At 54.5% G+C, this 13,966-nt stretch overlaps 1 protein-coding gene across 6 annotated transcripts in view; it reads left to right on the top strand.

Annotated features, from left to right (window-relative positions):
* The window catches only part of ATOSB (atos homolog B), a 34,309-nt gene that overhangs the window by 11,042 nt on the left and 9,301 nt on the right, over positions 1-13,966 (top strand). Inside the window, exon 1 of one of the 6 annotated variants that reach the window (XM_048931542.1) lies at positions 9,404-9,427. The exons of 4 other annotated variants lie outside the window; for them this stretch is intronic. The gene's annotated coding sequence lies outside the window, so the exon portion shown is untranslated. Of the gene's footprint in view, positions 1-9,403; positions 9,428-9,452; positions 10,365-13,966 lie in introns of those variants that run through there. One more of the 6 variants, XM_048931541.1, reaches the window with a different exon arrangement.

The raw sequence follows: 13,966 nt of genomic DNA, 5'->3' as shown, positions 1-13,966 counted from the left end.
ATACCTCAATTTCCCCATGACGTAGGCAGCAGGGAGGGGCAGAACCTGACCAGTAAGGGGAGGAGGGGAGGTTGCAGCAGCTGGTAGGAAATGACACTTTGGGGTGCTGCAAGGTGGCCCTGCCCCATCCTGTCTGCAGAGGTGTTGTTTTGGGGTGCAGTAGCGCAAGCCTGCCCTGTGTGTTACAGAGTTGGCACTTTGGGTGCTGCAAAGCTGCCCTGTCCCACTCTGCCTTCTCTTGTGGCAGGGATCCTGCTTGGCTAGGGGAAAGTGTCTACATCTCCCGTCCCCTCTGCACACCCACTGGCAATCCCATGACCATGCCTTTTTCCAGTATCTGATTTGTGGGCTACTACTCCAGCACAGGTCTGAGCTTATCTGCACAGACAGGGGTCAGGAGTGCTTAGCAGTAGTTCTGTGACACCCCTTGCTGCCTGTGCTTTGTACCTGGGGGCAGCAACAGAGAGGACCCTGCAGGGGGGACAAGGGGATACTCCATCCTGCTTCCTTCCTCACCCCTGCTCCTTGCATGTCTGAATCTGACTGCTTTGAGCACATTTTGTAATAATCCAGAGGGCAAGCACCATAAAGGGTTTTGAACCCATCTACATTTTTCTGCAGAGTTCTCACTTGCATTGCTTGGCAGTAGTTTCCATGGAGGATGAGGATGATTGAAGATGGCTTTTTTTTTCTCTTTTTTTTTTCCCCTCACTGCATCCTGCAAGCTGCCAGCAGATTGTCAGCACTCTTCTATTGTGGAATCTGTGAAGGATATTGTAACTGGCCTTGCTTCTGTGCAGCACTTAGAGTTTGAGGCAGTGCCCCAAGGGTTAAACCATGGTGGTGGGGTAAGGTTTGTGGCAGGAACAAAGAGCTCTTTTAAGGTTGGGATAAGAATAGAGGGAATTGATTGAACTTCTCCCAGTGTGTTGAAGTAGAAAGGTGGGTGAAACCCCTTTACTGGGAGGCAGCAGCGCTCTTGGGAGTGGAGCAGAGAGAAAGAGATGGTGGAATTCAGTGAGAGTGAGTGCATGAGAAGCTTTACAGCCAGAGCGAAAGCTCAGCTGTGTGCTGAAACAAATGAGTACAGAATGCAAGGCTGGGAGCCATGAGGCCTGAGTCAGATGCTCAGTTCTCACCTTCTCTCCATGCATTTTGCAGTGGCTCCTCTTTGTTATTTTCCCCATATTTCACTCCACGGTGTGAAAGTGATCAAGCTGTGCCATTCCTGTCCCTGCTCTCAAGGTTGTTAGTGAATGTGTGGAGTATCCTGCGCTGGAGAAGTGCTTTGCTGGCCAGGGAGCAGCATGTGGAGTTTTGGGGTACACCTAGTCAGGGTGAAACCGTGGAACTGATCAGGGCAAAAGTAGCAGGCTCTTCATCCCGGAGGAACAAGGGAGCTGCTTAAATTGCAAGGATCCTGGTGTGAAGTTGGTTGGAAAAAGGAAAAAAGAACCTGCTAGAAGGGGAATGGCTTTTAATCCAGGGGGAAGTGGTGAGGCTGCATTGTTTGCTCTGGATACCCCATGGGGCACAGCAACAGAAGGGTAGCAAAAGAAACCAGGGAAGGGATGGCGGAATCCCCCATTTCTCTTCCTGCAGCGAGGTAGAAGGAGGACACATCTCATTTCTATCCTGAGGCTTGACCGGTGTGAGCCAGCCCACCCAGGATGTGTGCAGGGCTGCAGGATGTGCTGAGTCAACAGAAGCATCTCCTTGCAGAGGGAGATTTGATCTGGGCTGCCAAGACAATAGGGGTTTGCAGCTTGCAGGAAGGGTGAGTGCCAGCTGCAGGCCACACAGTGGGCTTTCCAATTTTAGTAAACTCAGATTTGTGTTACTGACCAGAAGAGGAAGCTCAGTCCTTACGTTTCACAGGTTTGATTAGCAGGCACTCAGCCATTTAGCTCCATTCCTCACCATGGGCATGCCCCCTGATCTAAGTTTTAATTTAAAGAAATTCTACATCTGGTCCTTATACTGGATTATACGACCTTGGATTTGATTTTTTTGAACAAAGGGCTGATGCTTCATTGTGTTCTGTCTAGGAGATAGAAAGTGGTCCCTGGGAATGCTCCATGACTGCTGGTATCAGCTCCAGCTATTTCATTTCCCTGGGCACTGGCAGAGGGGTGATGCTGGGAGGGGAACAGACTCTGTCACAGGCTCTGTCTTCTCTGGCAGCTCCATGGGGTCACTACAGCCCCCAGAGCAGTCAGCTGCTCTATTTTTTCAAGCACAGCGATGGGAAATGTGAGGAACACCGAGCTACTCTGAGGAGACCCTAGAAGAGAAAAGCCTGATATTGAGGCTCCTGGAAATGATAGTATCTGTTCACCTCAATGGATGTCAGACTAACAAGTTGTGTGCACCAACTCTGTGTACTTATTGCTGCTCAGCAAAGCTGCTTAGCATCAGCATTCAAAAAGCCTGAACTCCTCTGTAGTTGCTCCAAATCCTCATTCTCACACTGCCCTTTGGCATTTTGTTTGGCAGAAGCATATTGCTGACTTAAAGTCGAGTGAATAAATATCCCTGCTGACGGTTCGCACCTTGGTGCCCTGAAATGTGCTGTTACAAGGCAGCAAGGTCCTGTGACCCCTTGCAGGGTTGCTCTGCTGGTCTTCAGCCACGTAGGCTGCAGACGCAGTGCAGGCAGTTGCAGGAGATTGCTTAGTGTGGGAAGGGTGTTGGGGTGAGAGCAGCTTCCCAGGTGCCCAAAGGCAAAGGTTCTCCTTGCTCTCCTGGCCGCCCAGGGCTTGTTGGGAAGCCCATCTTTTCAGAGGCTGATTTAAGTGTGCATTTAAATCAGCTGGGCCTATCCTGCTTATGGCTGCAGTTTTGTTCAGGTACTTGCCTGGCACTGTCACGTTGGTGACACTGTGACCATAGCGGTGATGGCATGCAATGAACCCTGCAGATCTGTGACCCTGCTGCCCTTGAAGGACCATGGGGGTGAAGCATCCTGATGGATGTGTGCAGGAGAAGCTACATAACCCTATGTGGCTCACATCTTGATTTTGTTTGTCCTGAGAAGGCTGAAAGGCTCTGTGAGTACATGGTGAGGCCATACATGTAAAAACCTAAGAGAACCAAGAGATCTGATGTAAACCCCTGTGCTTTGGCAGAAAAATGTTCGTTGTCCTTGTTAAATATGTGACATCTCAATGCAGTGTATTGTCCTTCCCTGGCCAGAGAATTAAAGAATGGATCATAGAATTGGTTTGGGTTGGAAGGGACCTTTTAGATCACCTAGTTCCAACCCCCAGCTATAGGCAGGGTCACCTCCTGGTAGATCAGGTTGCTCACAGCCCCATCAGCCTGGCCTTGAATACCTCCAGGGAAGGGAAGATGGCTTAGCCTGGTCCTAATTCCCAGATGGAAGGGCCCCCAACATGTCTGGGTCTGTGTGGCCCCTCTGGATATGTGATGTTCAGCCATTATTGCAGCAACAGCAAAGCCTGTCCTGCTGCAGCGAGAGGAGCGGCCTAGGTACATGCTCCTTGACGCAGATGGATGTGCTCTGCTCTGCGGAGCTGCTTACTGAGCCTGGTGTTCCAGCACAGCAAGCAGCAGTGATGGGTGATCTGCCTTCTGTCACCTCTCGAGGAGAGATCAGCTTGGAGGAGGCCTTGGAAAGAGATGGTGCTGAGGGATGGTTGGGGGAAAGGATGTGGAACAAAGCCTGTTTGTTTGAGCTTCTGCTGTTGAAGGAATTGCCAGTCTGGGAAATGGTCTCAAGGTGGATAGGTGTACATGAAGTTATGCATCATGTACATGGCTTCCACCGTTTGGATTGGGGAACTGACCAAACCTGTGCACGCTGCAAGGACTGTGCAGTGTTGATTGATGCTGAATGACTGTAGCCATGCTACAAGAAAACCCCAGCTCTCAACAAGTTCATGCCTGAATTGTGAAGGTACGCAGCATGGGAATGTGTGTTGGGCTGTATCCAGGGGCATGTCCATGCCAGGCAGCACTGGGTCACAGTCCTGCAACCAGAGGTGGGTCCAGCTGCTGGAGGGCTGATAAAGCTACTGGATTTGCTTGGAAGGCAGCCGCAGAGCCTAGAGGAAACCCATCTCCAGCCTTGCTCCTCATCTCAGTGCATGGCACCAGTCCCACTCTGGGCTGCCCTGCTACTTTGACAGGGTGTCACTGCTGTTGCCAAGTGCTGAGGGAGAAGGGTACTTGGCACCAGCTTGCTGCTCTGCTGCTTCCTCACTGAGCTTATGGTATTGCCCTGCCGCCCACAGATGGGCTGCAGGCACCATGGATAAAATGGGTGAGTCAGGCAGGAGGAGAGGGTGAGTCAGAGGGCAGTGAGTCAGCAGGAAGCACAGGGCAGGTGCTGTGGCAGGACTGGGCTTTCAGAGAGCCCCAGGGCCTGGTGCAGGGTCTTCCTGGGAGCTGGGGAATCCTCAGGGCTCTGTTGCTGAGGACAGCACCCAGGGTTAAGGCAGCGGAGTGGTGGGGATGGGCCAGGGTCTGGCTTGACCATGTGCCACACAGACCAAGTGAGTCCTGTCTGGATTCTGCCCAGAACTTTGCATCCCATCCCTAGTGCTCTCTTAGCATGGAGAGGAAAAAGGAATTATCCCTGTGCGTGTGCGTACACACACACACACACACACACACACACACAAAAGATAAGGTTGAGTGAGGGAGGAGAGTAGGGCCAAACTTTCAAGACCGTGCATCTGGGATTCCTGCCTTGGGATGAGCTAGGTATTTTGCAGCAGGCACCAAGCAGTGGGTGCTTGGTGTCTCTGACAACCAGAGCTATGGGTCAAATACTTGAAAACATCCATCCTCACTGGTTTTTGCATTGGGGTCAGTCTCTTGTTTCAATGTCCCTAGGGTCTGTAGGGGCTTGCTGCTTGGGGCTGGCTGCAGGCACCTCCTGTCCTTCCTGTCTGTCAAAGGGCTGGGAGGGATGGAAATCAGTGGGCTGCAGCATCCTTCAGAGACACCTGGAAGTGAAAGTGAGGCCATGGAGATTATGAGGCTGGAGGCCAACAGAGGAGCAGAAGCTGAGAGCAGTAGGTCTGTTCAAGCTGGGAGATGGATGGGGGGTGCCAGTGGCTTTGGAGAGAAGCTGGAAACAGACCAACCGTCCTGGGAAGTATCCTGGAACAGAATAAGAGGCAACAGCGTAAGATGCATCAAGAGAAGTTCCAAATAGATGTTAGGAAAAAATTTCCTCATTGCATTTGAAATTATCACAGCTCATGTTTTGATTTATTTTTGTCCTTCTCATGACCTTCAGAGTTGCTGCAGCATCACCCTGTTCTTTGCTTTGTCTTCGTATTCCTTAGCAGGAGCACCCTTCTCCCCAGAGGACTGTGCCATTCTTTGCATGCTCAAGCATAAAAAGCCTGTCTCCAACACCACAGTGGTAAAGCATAGGGCAATAAAGTACCCCCACTTTTTCTGCTGGGAGTGTGGAGTGTGATCTGCAGGAGGGTGCTTGTGCTCTTGGGGAGTGGAGAAGATGCTGGCCCCCAGCAGCAGGGCTGGAAGGACTCTGGGGTTACCTTTCCTGTGGTGCCTGTCCCAGTCCTGGAGGCAGTGGCAATCAGAGGGGAAGGCACCAGGAGTCTTTTTAAAGGCTTCAGCTGCCTGACCATCCTGTGCAGATAGGGAGCAGATGGAGGCTGAGATGAGCCTAAAGGACTGTCTGGAAAGAATTACTTGCTCCCAGTATTTTCTGTTTCTTTGCCAGCCTTTTATTCTCATGGCTGCTCTTTTCCTGATCCTGTCCTTCTGCAAGGCTGGCTGCTGGCAGCCTCATCAGCCTTGTCTTCAGAAACAGCTTCGCTCTGTGATTTATTGGGTCTCCTAACTTTGACCCTGGTGTCTGATGCTTCAGAAGCCTCTGTCCCATGTGCAAGTGCCAAAAGGGTTTTTAGCGCTTGCCCAGTCCCATCTGCAGGAGTAACAAAAAGAGCAAAGAGGTTGTACATAGCCCAAGCAGAGCTGACCTTCGGCAATAGCGACATGTGCCTCCCCATCTGGCAAAGGATGCCCCCAGCATTCAGGCTCCCCAGACACTTTTATGTGGGTTTTCAAGGTCTAGGATGTTCCCATGAGCCTCTGTTTATCCCCAGCTCCCTTCTCAAGTTGTTCATCTCAGACTTTCCCTTGGGCTTCTTGGTGCTGGACTGCATCTTGATGTGAGTGCTGTGCACTGCCTTCCCCTGGCTTCCTCTACACATTGCTGCTCAACACTGCTTTGGCCCCATTGTGTTACTTAGATATCTCTTATACTATACTTGAGCACTGAGATCTCTGAGCTGGAGCAGCACAGCAAACCAGAGTGCAGCAGCAGCGAGTGGGGTTTGTACAGGGATCCATAATATTGTACAGAGACAGACACAAGGGCTCGTGTCTGGGTCAGGAGCATTGGCTGTGGGTGCAGCTGTCTCAAACGCATGCTGTCTGCTGTCATCCTGAGAAGATGCAGGATACTGATCATAGAATACTGATACACTGGCAAGTGGTGCTGTGCCATCCCTGCAGGTTACACCTGCCAGATAACTCCAGGGGAGGTTCTCCATGACCTGAAGCACTGTCTGGGCTCTGATGTTCTCAATGCTGACAACTCCATCCAGCACTTCCATCCCAATGCCCTCGTATCCCCATGCTGTGCTTCAAAAGAACTTGTGTACTTGGATGAGGAATTGGTTGCAAGATTATTTACAGAGAGTGGTTGTCAATGGATCCATGTGCAGTTAGAGATCAGTGACAAGTGCTGTCCCTCAGGGTTCAGCTCTGGGACTGCTGCCCTTTAACATCATCACAAGTGAACGGCAGTGGGACGGAGCGCACCCTGAGCAGTTTGCGGATGGCACCCAGCCGTGCGGTGCGGTCGACACGGCCGAGGGACGGGATGCCGTCCAGAGAGACCTGGCCAGGCTGAGCGGTGCGCCCAGGGGAACCTCCTGAGGCTCAACACATCCAAGCGCGAGGCGTCGCACCCGGGTCGTGGCAACCCCCGCTGCCAGTACGAGCCGGGGGACGTAGGGACAGAGCACGGCCCTGCCGGAAAGGACCTGGGGGTGCCGGTGGATGGCAGCCGGGCGTGAGCCAGCAGTGTGCCCTGCGGCCCAGGCAGCCGGCCGGATCCTGGGCTGCATCCGAAGCAGCGCGGCCAGCGGGGCGAGGGAGGGGATCCTGCCCCTCTGCTCTGTGCTGTGACACCGCACCTGGAGCGCTGCGTCCACTCCACTGGGAGACCGGAGAGTGGCCTGTCTGTATCTACAGGGGGGCTGTAAGAAAGACAGGAATGGACCATCAGTATCTGTGGTGATAGGACGAGGAGAAATGGCTTCAAATGAGAAGAGGAGAGATTTGTATTGGATATAAGGAAGAATTTTAGTCAGTGGTGAGGCACTGGCACAGGCTGCCCAGTGAGGTGGTGGATGCCCCATCCCTGGAGGCACCCGAGGTCAGGATGGAGGGGCTCTGAGCACCTGATGGAGCTGTAGTGTCCCTGTTCACTGCAGGGGAGTTGCACCAGGTGACCTTTAAGGGCCCCTTCTGAGTCACACGATTCTATGAGTTTTCTTATATGTTTGGTTGGGCAGCAACAGAAGTGTTAAGGTGATAGCTGTGACACCTCTTCCTAAATGCCAGCAGCTCTCTTGCCTTCAATTCCCCCTAGAAGAAAAGATTTTGCCTTTCACTGAAGGATGCAGTATGTTGAATATTGGTTGAAATATTCCTTCCTCACAGTAGCCCTCCTGGATGTATGCAACTCTTTACAGCCAAACATGTCCATAGCTCAACCTGAATTCATGCCCAGGCACTGCTCTGGCCTTTGTAGCCTTGGTGCTTCCTAAATCGCAGCTGGAAAAGGGTGAGCTGGGTGGGGGCCCATGTGGTATCTCTTCCTCCCATGCCACGTGGATGTCTTGCCTGGGGAGAAGAATTGATGCTGAATGTCCCTGCAGCTGCTGCCATCTTATCTGCAGGCTGCAGCTTCGTGACGCTGGGCTGAGTGCCCCAGGCACCTCCCTTGGAGGCACTTACGGTAAAGGGAAGTGTATTGCAAGAGGGGTTGTGGTGAGAAGGGATGGTTCCCACAGGGTCAGCACTGCCTGCACAATCTTTGCTGCCTTCCTCACCACAGGCACTCCGCCTGCTTCCTTTTCCACCTGTAGCTTTGATGCCTGTGTTCAGACTCACACCAGGTAATGCAACATCCCCAGGACGTTCTGCAGTAACTTGGCAGGGAGGTAGGGAAAGGTGACGCTGCTGTAGGTCTGCCAAGTGGGTGCCGTCCAGACCTATGCGGTGTGTGTGCAGGGAGGATCATTATGGAGGCAACGAGGGAAGTTTTGGGGTCGGTTGTGGCAACAGAGCACCAGCAAAGAGCTGGAGGCATGGGGGATGTACACAGGGATGCCATAAACACTGATGTTTTGGAGGATGGGGCTGGGATGGGAGCAATAGGCAATGTGCTGCAGGGGGTGCAGAGTTGAACTGCCCTGCAGACTCAGGCATTGAGGGTGGTTGGAGGGCTCTCAGAGCAGTGAGGTCAGGCAATGCTCCCGTGTGATGGAGTGGATGAGCCAGGAGCTGACAGTAACTAATTTGCCTTTCCTTTGGGGTCATGTTAGACACGTTGGAATATGGTTCTTCAAGGCTTCTGATGCAGGAGTAAGCCTAGGGTGTTGTTTTGCCCTGTGGCATATCGGAGACTCAGACTGTTAATCCTAATGCCTGTGCATCACTTAGCATGGCAATGGTCCAGTCCTGCTTGGACAATGACCTATTGGGCATGCCACAGCATTTAGCTGCCCTGCTTGTGGCCCACCTGTGGGGTTAGAGCAGATGTGGTCCTGTCCCTCCACCAGCACTGATTTGGCTTTTGCAGCCATCCACTGAGTGGGTGACTATGACAAGTAGTGGAAATTTTCCCATGGGTTCCAGTTGGCACTGAGGTCAGAGATGGAGCCGCTGCTCTATGCGGTCCCACGGCCGCTGCAGTCCCTGCTCGCCGGGCTGCCACCGTGGAGGGACAGGTTGGGAGCCCACCCTGGTGTCCTCATGCAGGGTGATCAGGGACACACTTCCACTGCGGACGCTTCTTTTGTCACTCCGGAGTGACCACCACCGCCGAGCCAGCACAGCGTCCCCCAGACCATGGGGCTGCGCTCACGGTGAAACGCGTGCTTGGCAATGGGTGCACGTTCCCCTCGGGAGCACGCGGTGGTCACCCCGAGGCGGAAGGGCGCAGCGGCGTTCGGGGAGGAGAAGCCGGCCCGGAGGAATTTTCCCCTGGTGGCCAGCTGTTGTCCTGGGCCTGGCTCGCGTCCTGCGGCACTTCCCACCCCGCGCGTCCTCGGGGAGGGGACCGCGGCCGTCCCACCCTCCATCCTCCCTTCGCCGGGCGAGTGGGCGCCACCGCGGGCTGGCGGGGGTGAGTAGCTGCGGTGCGGCTCGGCAGCATCCTGCTGCCTCCGCAGGGATCCTCTCGGGCAGCGGAGAGTTTTCCCCACCCCCAGCTCTGCCGCTGCCTCTTTGTTTTCTGGCAGAAGCCTCCGTGCCTTTTCATCGCCGTTGAGGCGCTGAGCAGGAGCCTGCATGTGCCTTGCGCGCGTCTCACCGGGAAGGCGACGCGGGCCCGCGAGCCCTCCGCGCCGCGCACCGCCCCGCAGGGTCCGGTGGGCAGCTCCGGGGGTCTCCTCTGCATGGGCTTCTCTCCCGGCCAGGCAGGGCTCCGAGGCCTCTGCTTTCCTCCGCTAAACCCGCTCTCACGTTGGCAGCGGTTCTGCACCTTGCCACAAGTGGAGTAAGTTGGCCGGGGAGGGGACGGCACCGGCCGGGCTCCGCGCGGGGCTCTCCGTCGCGGCCCTCCGGTGCCGTCGCTGCTGCCGGGCAGACACCTGAGCAGAACGGAGCGGCGCGGGGGTGCGGAGCCGGCGGCGGCTGAGCGTTGCGTGTGCCGTGCCTGCCTCTCCGCCTATTCGATCGCACGACTTCCATCGGGACTGAATTCCTGCGCTGATTTCTGGGCTCGGCTCTTGTGAAAGGATCCAATTATTTCAGAGCTTTGAGCATCTCCATTTGCTGCCCATATTTGCAGCGCCCGGCTCTGTGCTGGCTGGAATTCCAAGTGATTAACGTGACTGTGACATCCCTCCTAGGGGTGTTATCTTTGCTCGCTGTCCCCCCCCACCGCCCCCCTCTTTCTCCTCCAGCAGCGATCGAGACAGGCAGGCAGAGACAAAGGTCTGTCCTCAACCTGGGCTGTCCTCCTGCCAGCGGCTGCTGCATGGGATTTCCCCGCTCTGCGTGCTGCAGGTTCCGTGGGCTCCGTGGGCTCCGGGTTGATCGCTGTAGGCTGCATCGCAGAGGTTTGAGCCTGGCTGGGCTGGGTGGGCAGGGGATGCTGCCGGTTTTGGAGAGCAGCTCGATGTTCCTGTTGGATTTTTAAGCTGCTTTTCATTCTTTGACTGTGCTATCCTGGGGGAGAGGGGCTGCTGTGCATGGAGGGGAGGCTGGCAGGTGGGGGTTGGACGTGGGGGAAAGCTGTACACAGGTGGTGGTCGCATATAGGATCTGCTTGCAGAGCCTGCCAGCTCCTCTTTCCACTGCAGGCTATTGTCAGTGTTGCTGCCGGTATGTGAAATGCCAAGGCAAGGTGTCTGAGGCAAACCAGGCACTAGGGGTGAAGCCTCCAGGCTTCTTGGGAGAGCTCTCATTGTGTTCTCCTGGCTTGGGCAGGTGCAAAGCTCAGTGTCTTCACAGCCTTCCATGGCACCTGTGTGTGGAGCTGGGGTTTGGAAGGCACTCTGAGGCAAACCCTAGCTCATGGTGGGGACTGGGAGTATCCAAGCACATAGGGGTCTCTGACCCTTCTGGGATCTGCTGGGATGGTGGCAGAGGGAGGAATGGGGTTTGTTCCCGGTGGTTTTCAGAAGCTTAATGTGGGCGCTGCCTCTCGCCCCATCTTTGCCCAGCCCCTGAGCTTCCTTTCTGTTACCTGCACAGGGGCCAGCACCAAGTGAGGCACTGCAGCTGTATAAATCTGGCATGGCAGCAGGCCTCCCTCAGAGCCCCGAGAGCAGGGCTTGCCCTTGCAGTGGGATACTCCTTCCCTTTGCATCCTCACTCCTCCCCTCTCCCTGCTTCCCATTTTGTGAGCTTCTTCCTCCTCAGCCTGAAGCCCAGGGGAGTGTCACAGCCACCTCCACCCCACTCAGCCCTTCAAGTGCTGTTTGCTCCATCACCTCCCTCTCACTGCCTTCTCTCCCATTACCGCCTCTCCCAGGGATGGTGCTGGAAGTGTCCACAGCGTCACCTGTCTGTATCTCTCCTGATGGTGGCATACCCAATCTCACAGAGGCCTTGAAGAAGCCATTCTCTGATGTCTGTATTGCTGCTGTGCTGCTGTCCTACAGGGAAACTTTCTGCTTCTCAAGCCCTGCTCTCAGCCTGCGCAGGGAGCTTTGTGGCCTTATGCTTTCCGTGGTTAGGTTTCCTTCCTTTTTTTTTCAGATAGGACCAACAGAGCTGTGGTTTATCCTCCAGGCAGTCACTCTCTAGCAGTTTTCCACTGCCTTTTCTCTTGCCTTGTGTTCTGTACTGAGGATTATTCTGTGCTTGCCTGTAACAGCAACCCCTCTCCTGCACTGCTTGGATTCTGTTTCATTCCCAGTGATGCTGCAAAGGTTTCCTTAGCACTGCCCAGAAGAGGGAGCAAGATAAAAGCCAGTTTGAGGTTGCTTTTCTGATTTTTTGTTGTGTGAAAGGTGCAAGGAGCCCTCTCATCCCCACCAGTTCGCAGTCATGGTGCTCTGTCTCAGGCAGTGATGCTCAGATATGACCACCTGCCCTCTGCAAAGCCCTGTGAGTTCCGTTGGGTGAACTTTCTCCATCCCAGGGCTGCTCCTTGGCAGATTTTCTCTCCCCACCCTGGCAGAGCTACTTCCAATCTCCTCACTTCCTTTCTGGCCCACCATGTATGTGGTGCAGAACAGTTAAAACAGCAACAGATCCTTTTGCAGGCTGCATCCCAGCATGCGGTACAGCTGCTGCATTGCCCAGCCGGGGACCCTTCCTCTCCTGCCATCCTGTTCTGTTGCCGGCAGATTGAGTCCACGGTTTGTTTATCCTGTGTTCCCCCTGGATGGGCTAATAGGAATGAAAGCAGCAGGTAAGCCATGTCCCTGACCCCCCAGACCTGGCTGTGTCATCCTGCATCATGATCTGCTGGCTTGGTGTCCCCAGGGAACACAGGGTCTCTTTCCCAGCATCTGGAATGTGCCCCCTTCCCTGCAGGTTCTTTAGCACCATGTGTCCTACAGCTGGCACAGTCTTGTGCCTTTCCCCAGGATTAGCCAGGCTAGAAGAAGAGGGGAAAGCTCTGGATCCAGCTGCTGGGAGAGCCCTGCAAAACCACAGCTGGAGTGTGACCCTGGTGGCGCTGCGGGGGGAATTTCTCCTCCTTCAACATGTGATTGATACAGAACTCTGCCTGTGCACTGGCAGCAGCCATCCTGTTTCTCTGTGTGCTGGGCTGGGGCAGGTGGGGCATCTCCTCCAATTGGCCTGGAAGCTCATTGTGAACAGGAGAAGCTCTTGCCAAGCTTTGCCCTGCAGGCAAAGCCTAGTCAGTCCTATTTCACAGAACCAGTGTGGGGTGTAACATCAGCAAAATCACAGCTGCTTGGGTGTGGGAGGGGCTGGATCTCTGGCTTGGACATAGGGAGTCTCATCTGCTGCATCCAGGAGTTGGCACCCATACTGTTCAGTGGGGCAGTGAGGACTCAGACCTGGTGCTATCCCATCCAGACCTCCAGAAGTGGGGCTCTGGAATCCCTGTTGTGGCTGCAGGAGTTTGGAGTCTCTGTGTTTGGACTTTCTGAGGCAGGTTGTGGAATTCTGGTATTTCCCCACATGATTCTTTGGACAGTGGCGCCTGGATTGGCAGGGTGAGGTGCAGCCCCTTTTGCTAGGTGCATGCACTACTGCCCAGTGCTGGCATCCCTTGGGGACTGGCATAGAGACTTCATTTGGGATGAGTTTGTGATGTCAGACTTTCCTGTGAGGCAGCTGCCGCTGGGGAGCAAAGGGCTCAGTCTGCCTACATAAGGATTTGGGAAGGGCTGTGACTATAGAAGGGCGTGGGACAGAGAAGGAAAGAGCAAAGGCTGCACCTGCACATTATCCTGCATGGACACGTAAAGGAAGGATGTGGCTTCTGCTCACCGCCCCATGCTGACTGTTGCCGACTTTTGCTGATTTTGCTTCCCAGTAGCTGACCATGCCATGGAAGTCACGGTGCAGATCTGCCCTGGAGGTGGAAAAGGGAAGCAGTTACCTGATTTTGGAGCTTTCCCTGTTCTAGACGAGCCGAGCATGGTGTGTCAGCAGTATGGCATCTTCCCATGGCTGCAGACATCCACCTGCCTTCCCTCCTGCAGAATGTCAGGAGGGGCTGAGCTTCACAAAGAGCTTTTGTTGAGGCTTTAGACCAGGAGGTTGTTATGCTGCAGTGCTGATTCGCCGTGTTTGAGTGCTCCGTGGGAGCTGACATGTTGCATCTCAGTTCTGGCTGCTCACTGGGGGTGCCCCTCCCCTGGCTCTGTTGGAAGTGGCTTTTGGGCTGGCCTGCTCTTGAGAACTGGGGCTAATTGCAAATGTTACCAGAAATGTAATGAGGGAACAGAATCTTTTCTGAGGCAGACTAGGTCAGGCAACGTGCTCCTTGCACTGATGTAGGATCCGATGGACCAGAGTGTTAGAAAGGGGTGCACTTGTGTATTTGGTGCCTTTGAGCATCCCTGCTGGGATTTTGTTCATCTGCTTGGCCCTGCTGTTTCCAGGCTCTGGGACTTGTGCTTGTGGTCAAGATGTCCAATAGGACAGTAGCAGCTTCCTTCCAGACAGCCTCCAACTGAGGCTGTGTTGGGGAGAGATGCGCACAGTCCCCAGCGATGGGCAGCGCCTTCTC

This window comes from Lagopus muta, chromosome Z (assembly GCF_023343835.1).
Source record: "Lagopus muta isolate bLagMut1 chromosome Z, bLagMut1 primary, whole genome shotgun sequence".
NCBI classification, from domain to species: Eukaryota; Metazoa; Chordata; class Aves; order Galliformes; family Phasianidae; genus Lagopus; species Lagopus muta.
This window is presented reverse-complemented; position numbering and strand designations above follow the sequence as displayed.